The following is a 6,703-nucleotide window of genomic DNA, read 5'->3' on the forward strand; positions in this document are numbered from 1 at the left end:
CGCAGGCACGGGGAGAACGTGCAGACGCCGCATGGACAGTGACCCAAGCCGGGAATCGAACCTGGGATCCTGGCGCTGTGAAACAACAGTGCTAACCACTGTGCTACCATGCATCCTGCTCAGTCCCGCAGAGATATCAGAGATCCTGCCTTTCCCAAACTTGTCCTCTGAAAGGAGCCTGTCTTGTATTCCTGAGGGCGGCAACATTGGGAACAAACCCACCACCTTTCTCAGGAAGGCCCTATCTGAAGGTATCTGAATCCATTTCCATTTGGCTACTGGTAAACCTTACCCAGCTCCAACAAGTCCACACACTTCTGCCCCACAAACAGGCCCTCAAAGCACCCAATCCCCAACCGGTCCCCATCCTGAAACCTAGTGTCTAGCCTCACCAGGAAAAATCGGTGGTTGCTGCAGACCAGTGCCCTCATGTACATGTCCTCATTCCTAAAGTGCTGCCGGCACTGGTTCCACACCGTCAATGCAAAGATTACCACTCCATTCGAGGAATATCTGCTTGGCGAGAAGTGAAGAGGCCCCAAACTAATGCTCTCAGCTTTCCCGGCCGCCACCATCCTGGAGCAGGCGCGGGGGAGATGGCGTGTTCTCGACCATTAATAACTGTGTACAGCGACAGGGGTGAAATATCAGGCAAAAATGTTGCTATGCCTACTGTTTTCAAGGCTCCTAATCAGCCAGACATCATAAGCTTTGTGCACACAAATCTATGTTTAAAAACAACAGACAGCCATATGCTGTGAGTGCAGATGCAGGCCACCAAACCAGTGCTGAATCGTGGGGTAGTGGCAGGGCTGTGGCTCGTATTCCCCGCATACAGGGTGGTGGAACCCATCGCTCTGGCCAGGGTGCTTTTGGCAATGTGTACAGGTGGCCGGATATTTTCTCCCACAAAGACTTGGCGTGTTGGCACCACAGGGTGAATGTTACCCAGAAGCGATATGCCATCTGTTCTTCTCTGGCTGCATCTGCCCTCCCTGCTTTGGTCGTGCCAAAAAGTCATTGCATTGAAGAAATCCCAGAGCTCCCACTTGTGGTTGAAGATAAGATTGAAAGCTATAAAAAGACAAAGGAGGCTGCTCTGATGCTAAAGAAACAAAGCCTGGAATGATATCAAAAAGGTTTATGGTAGGGCAGCACGGTGGTGCAGTGGTTAGTACTGCTACCTCATGGCGCCGAGGTCCCAGGTTCGATCCTGGCCCTGGGTCACTGTTGTGTGGAGTTTGCACATTCTCGCCATGTTTGCGTGGGTTTCGTCCCCAAAACCCAAAGATGTGCAGGCTAGGTGGATTGGCCACGCTAAATTGCTCCTTAATTGGAAAAAATGAATTGGGTACTCTAAATTTATTTTTTTTAAAGGTTTATGCTTCCCAGCGTATGCATGCAGGCAAAGGTAAAATGAGGAACCATTGTCGCATCCGGCGGAAGGGCAATTGTGTTATCTATAACGAGGACAATGGTGTTGTAAGAGCTTTCAGAAATATGCCAGGCATAACTCTTATCAACATCAACAAATTATATCGTCCAGGCAGCATGGTGGTGCAGTAGTTAGCACTGCTGCCTCATGGCGCCGAGGTCCCAGGTTCGATCCCAGCTCTGGGTCACTGTCCATGTGGAGTTTGCACATTCTCCCCATGTTTGCGTGGGTTTCGCCCCCACAACCCAAAGATGTGCAGGCTAGGTGGATCGGCCATGCTAAATTGCCCCTTAATTGGAAAAAATGAATTGGGTACGCTAAATTTTTAAAAATCAAACAAATTACATGTCCTGATTCTTGCTCCTGGTGGCCACATAGGGAGGTTCTGCATCTGGACAGGGTGCTTTCCATAAGCTGGATGACCTGTATGGAACTTGACGCAAGCCTTCTAAATTGAAGATTGGATACAACCTTCCTATTCACAAGATGCCAAACACAGATCTGAGTCACATCATGAAGAGTCAGGAAATCCAGAAGGCTCTTCACCAAACAAAATAATTCAGCGCAAGGTACTCAAGAAGAACCCACTGAAGAACTTGAGGATCATGACCAAATTGAATCCATATGCCAAAACTGCACGACGCCGTACAATTCTCCTGCAGGAAAAGATTTACAAAGGCAAGCTCAAGAAGCAAAAGGTGGCAGCGGCAGTGGTGAAAAGCTGAAGCTCTTGTTCTATTGGCATATGCTGAACTGCCATATGGATTCTTTACTTTGCTATATGGATTTGATCTAAATAAAGCCGTATTTATTTTTAAACTAATGCTCTCAAAGTGGTTCCCTTACTTGCGGCCTCCTCCACTCGTCCCACATTAACCCGTAGTCGTCCATCCACTTCCAGAGCACAACAATTTTTGCTGCCCAATAATAGTTTTGTAATTTTGGGAGCGCAAGCCCCCCTCTGTCTATTTCTCTTTCGGAAAGCTCTCTTGGTTCGAGGAATCTTCCTCACCCACACACAACCCAGGATCTTCGCCCTCCTAAAGAACGACTTGGGCAGGGAAATTGTGAGACTACGAAATACATAGAAGAATTTTGGCAGAACCATAATTTTTACAATCTGAACTCTTCCTGTCAAGGACAGTGGCAACATATCGCATCTCAAGCCCTCCTTCATCTCCTCCACAATCCTCATCAAATTTAACTTATGGAGTTGGGTTCAGTCTTGCGTCACATGTATTCCCAGATATCGGAAACTCAATCCTCCAAACTGGAACAGCAGCTTACTCAAACTACCCTCCTGGCCCCTGGTATTAATCAGAAATACCTCACTTTTTGCCATATTGAGCTTGTATCCTGAGAAGGTGCCAAACTCTTTCAGAATCCCCATTATCTTACCGATGCACCCCACAGGGTTTGATGTAAGTGGCCATCTGCATATAGAACAGATTTCTCCTCACCTCAGTCCTAAAAGGTTCACCCCTTATCCTCAAACTATGACCCCCTAGTTCCGGGCTTCCCAACCATCTGGAACACTCTTTCTGAATCTACCCGGTCTAATCCAGTTAGAATTTCATAAGTTTCCATGAGATCCCCTCTCACTCTTCTAAACGCCAATGAATATTTTTAATTTTTATTTATTTTTAAAATAAATTTAGAGTACCCAATTCAGTTTTTCCAATAAAGGGGCAATTTAGCATGGCCAATCCACCTAACCTGCACATCTTTGGGTTGTGTGGGTGAAACCCACGCAAACACACGGAGAATGTGCAAACTCCACACAGGCGGTGACCCAGAGTAGGGATTGAACCTGGGACCTTGGTGCCATGAGGTAGCAATGCTAACCACTGCACCATCATGCTGCCCAAAGTCCAATGAAAATAATCCTCACCAACTTAATCCCGCCATCCCAGGAATCAGCCTGGTAAACCTAGGCTGCACTCCCTCCGTAGCAACAACATCCTTCCTCAGATAAGGACACCAAAACGTTCCAGGTGTGGCCTCACCAATGGCCTATACAGTTGGAGTAAAACACCCTAGCCTGGATTCTCTGATCGCCGACGGTGAAATCTCATTTGGCGATCGGCCGGAGAATCCCCGTTTAAACCGGAATCGGGGGCGGCGCTGTTTTTGTGATGCTCCGCCCCGTCAATAAACAGCATTCTTGGTGTCGCTCATGTGAGCTCACACCATTCAGGGACCTCGTGTGGCGGCTGCAGACTGAGTCCAGCACCACCACAGGGAGAAGAGGGGGGCAGCCATTCCGCTGTCAGGGTGGTCTTTGGCAGGAGCTGGGGGTACTGGTGGGGGTGGCGAGGCTGGTTACAGGGGGGCAATGTTTGGCAAGCCGGGTTTGCGCGCGGCTGACGCCATGTTGCATAGCGTGGCCACTGCAGGCCACTGGCGTGCGCATGCGCGGCCACGGACCCAGCTATTCTCCGGCCGTATCCGCAGGTTTAAAAGCCGTTATGCTGCACGGCTGCTAGCCCCCCAACGGACGGAGGATCGGTGCGGGGACGGCCGCCTGGTCGTGACGGATCCTGCGGGCATTGCAGCAGGATCGGAGAATCCAGCACCCCATTCCTGTACTCAAATCCTCTCGCTATGAAGGCCAACATATCATTTGCCTTCTTTACTGCCTACTGTACCTGTGCACTTACTTTCAGGACTCATGCACAAGGACACCAAAGTCTCACTATGTATCCACCTCTCTCAACTTACACCCATTCAAATAATGATCTGCCTTCCTATTTTTGCTAACCTCACATTTACCATCGTTATACTGCATCTGCCTTGCATATGCCCACTCACTCAGCCTGTCCAAATCCCACTGAAGCATCCCTGCATCCTCCTCACAGCTCACCCAAATTTGGATCATCTGCAAATTTGGAAATACTACATTTAGTTCCGTCATCCAAATCGTTAATATATAATGTGAACAGTTGGGGTCCTAGCATAGATCCCTGCGGTACCCCTCTAGTCACTGCCTGCCACATTTTGATTCCTCTCTGCTAACCAGCTTTCTATCCATCTCAAGACACTACCCGCAATCCTGCTTTACCTTTACATAGTAATCTGCTACGGGAGACCTTGTCGAAAGCCTTCTGAAAGTCTAAACCACATCCACTGGTTCTCCCTGGTCAACTCTACTAGTTACATCTTCAAAGAATTACAGTAGATTTGTCAAGCATGATTTACCTTTCATAAATCCATGCAAATTTGTCTGATTATACTATTGTTTTCCAAATGCTGTGCTATGAAATCCTTGCTAATAGACTGTAGCAACTTCCCTACTACCGATGTTAGCCTCACTGGTTTATAGTTACCTGGTTTCCCTCTACCTCCCTCAGTGGGATTATATTAGCTACCCTCCAATCCATAGGAACCATTCCAGAGTCCAAAGAATTTTGGAAAATGACCGCCAATGGATCTACTATTTCTAGGATGACTTCCTGAAGTACTCTGGGATGAAGATTATCAGGCCCTGGAGATTTAGCTGCCTTCAATCCCATTAATTTCCCTAAAATTATTTCTCGACTAAGACGAATTTTCTTCAGCTCCTCACTGAAACTTGTGTTTCTGTGATAAAGCCAGGGGAGTTCAACAAGCTTCTTAAAAGTTCTTTATTTCAGCAACAGCATCATACATTCACAGCGCCCAGTTACCTTTCACCAGGTCCTCATTCCTTTTTTTAAGCTGGCTCTACAGCTGTCTGCCTTTTATGCTAGTGCTGGGTTAACTCAGTCCAATTGAGCACAGGGAACAATCATCCTCAGCTGGATGAGTCCTGTGCAGGTTACTACAGGTTATTACAGTTTCTCAGAACTTCCAGTACACTATTCACGTCTTCTTTGTGAAGACAGAAGCAAAGTACGAATATAGTTCCTCAGCCATTTCTTTGTTCCCCAGAGACCAAGCTAAAACTCTGGGGTTCCGGGTTCGAATCCCACCATGGCAGATGATGAAATTTGAATTCAGTAATAATCTGGAATTAAAAGTCTAATGATGGCCATGAAACAATTGCCGATTGTCGTAAAAACCCATCTGGCTTATTAATGTTCTTCAGGGAAGGAAATCTGCCATCCTTACCCAGTCTGGCCTACATGTGACTCCAGACCCACAAAGCGATACGGTTCACTCTTCCCTGCCCCCTTCTGAAATGGTCTAACAAGCCACTCAGTTTAAGGGCAATTAGGGATGGGCAACAGCCAGCAACGCCCACAACCCAAGAACGAATAAAACATTTTTTTAAAGTTATGAATTCCCCCATTTCTGACTGTAAGGGGTCAACATTTGTTTTTATCAGTCTTTTTCTCTTTACATACCTATAGAAACTTTTACAGTCAGTTTTTATGTTCCCCGCTAGCTTACCTTCATATTGTATTTTTCCCTTCTTAATCAATCCCTTGGGCTACCTTTGCTGAATTTTAAATTGTTATCAATCCTCTGGTCTATTGCTTTTTCTCTCTAACTTGTATGCCTCTTCTTTGAATCTAATACTATCTCTAATTTCCATTGTAAGCCCTGGTTTGGCCACTGTTCCCTTTCTACTCTTGCGCCAAATAGGAATAAACAACTTTTGGAGTTCATCCATTCATTCCTTGAATGCCTGTCATTGCCTGACCACTGTCCTTCCTTTCAGTAATGTTTCCCAGTCCTTCGTAGCCAGCTCATGCCTCATACCACCATAGTTACCTTTATTAAGATTCAGGACTTAGAATCAACCAACTCACTGAACACTATGATAAAGAATTCTATCATTTTATGGTCATTTATCCCCAAGGGTTCTCTCACAACTAGGTTGTCAACTAATCGTTTCTCATTCCACAACACCCAGTTGGCTTGTTGGTTCCTCAATATATTGGTCCAGAAAACCATCCCATACACACTCCAGAAATTTCTCCTCTAATGTACTGTGACTCACTCAATCTATATGCGGATTAAAGTCACCCATAATCATAGATGTTCCTTTAACGCGTGCATCTCTGATTTCCTGTCTAATACTATTCCCAATATTACCACTGCAGTTTGGTAGTCTGCATACCACCCCTACGAATGTTTTTTGCCCCGTGGTCTTTCTTAACTCAACCCATAAAGATTCCACATCACCTGTGCTAATATCTTTCCTCAATATTGTATTAATATTTTCTTTAATCAACAGTGCAACTCCACCACCTTTTCCTTTCTGCCTGTCCTTTCTAAAAACTAAATAGCCCTCAATGTTTAGTTCCCATCCTTGGTCTTGGAACCATGTCTCCGAAATCCCAA

General features: G+C 46.1%; 1 pseudogene; it reads left to right on the top strand.

Annotated features, from left to right (window-relative positions):
- Nucleotides 1-596: 596 nt before the first annotated feature.
- Nucleotides 597-2,160, top strand: LOC140429430 (large ribosomal subunit protein uL4-like; annotated as a pseudogene).
- Nucleotides 2,161-6,703: the final 4,543 nt, after the last annotated feature.

The sequence above is a fragment of the Scyliorhinus torazame genome, chromosome 1 (genome assembly GCF_047496885.1).
Source record: "Scyliorhinus torazame isolate Kashiwa2021f chromosome 1, sScyTor2.1, whole genome shotgun sequence".
Lineage (NCBI taxonomy): Eukaryota > Metazoa > Chordata > Chondrichthyes > Carcharhiniformes > Scyliorhinidae > Scyliorhinus > Scyliorhinus torazame.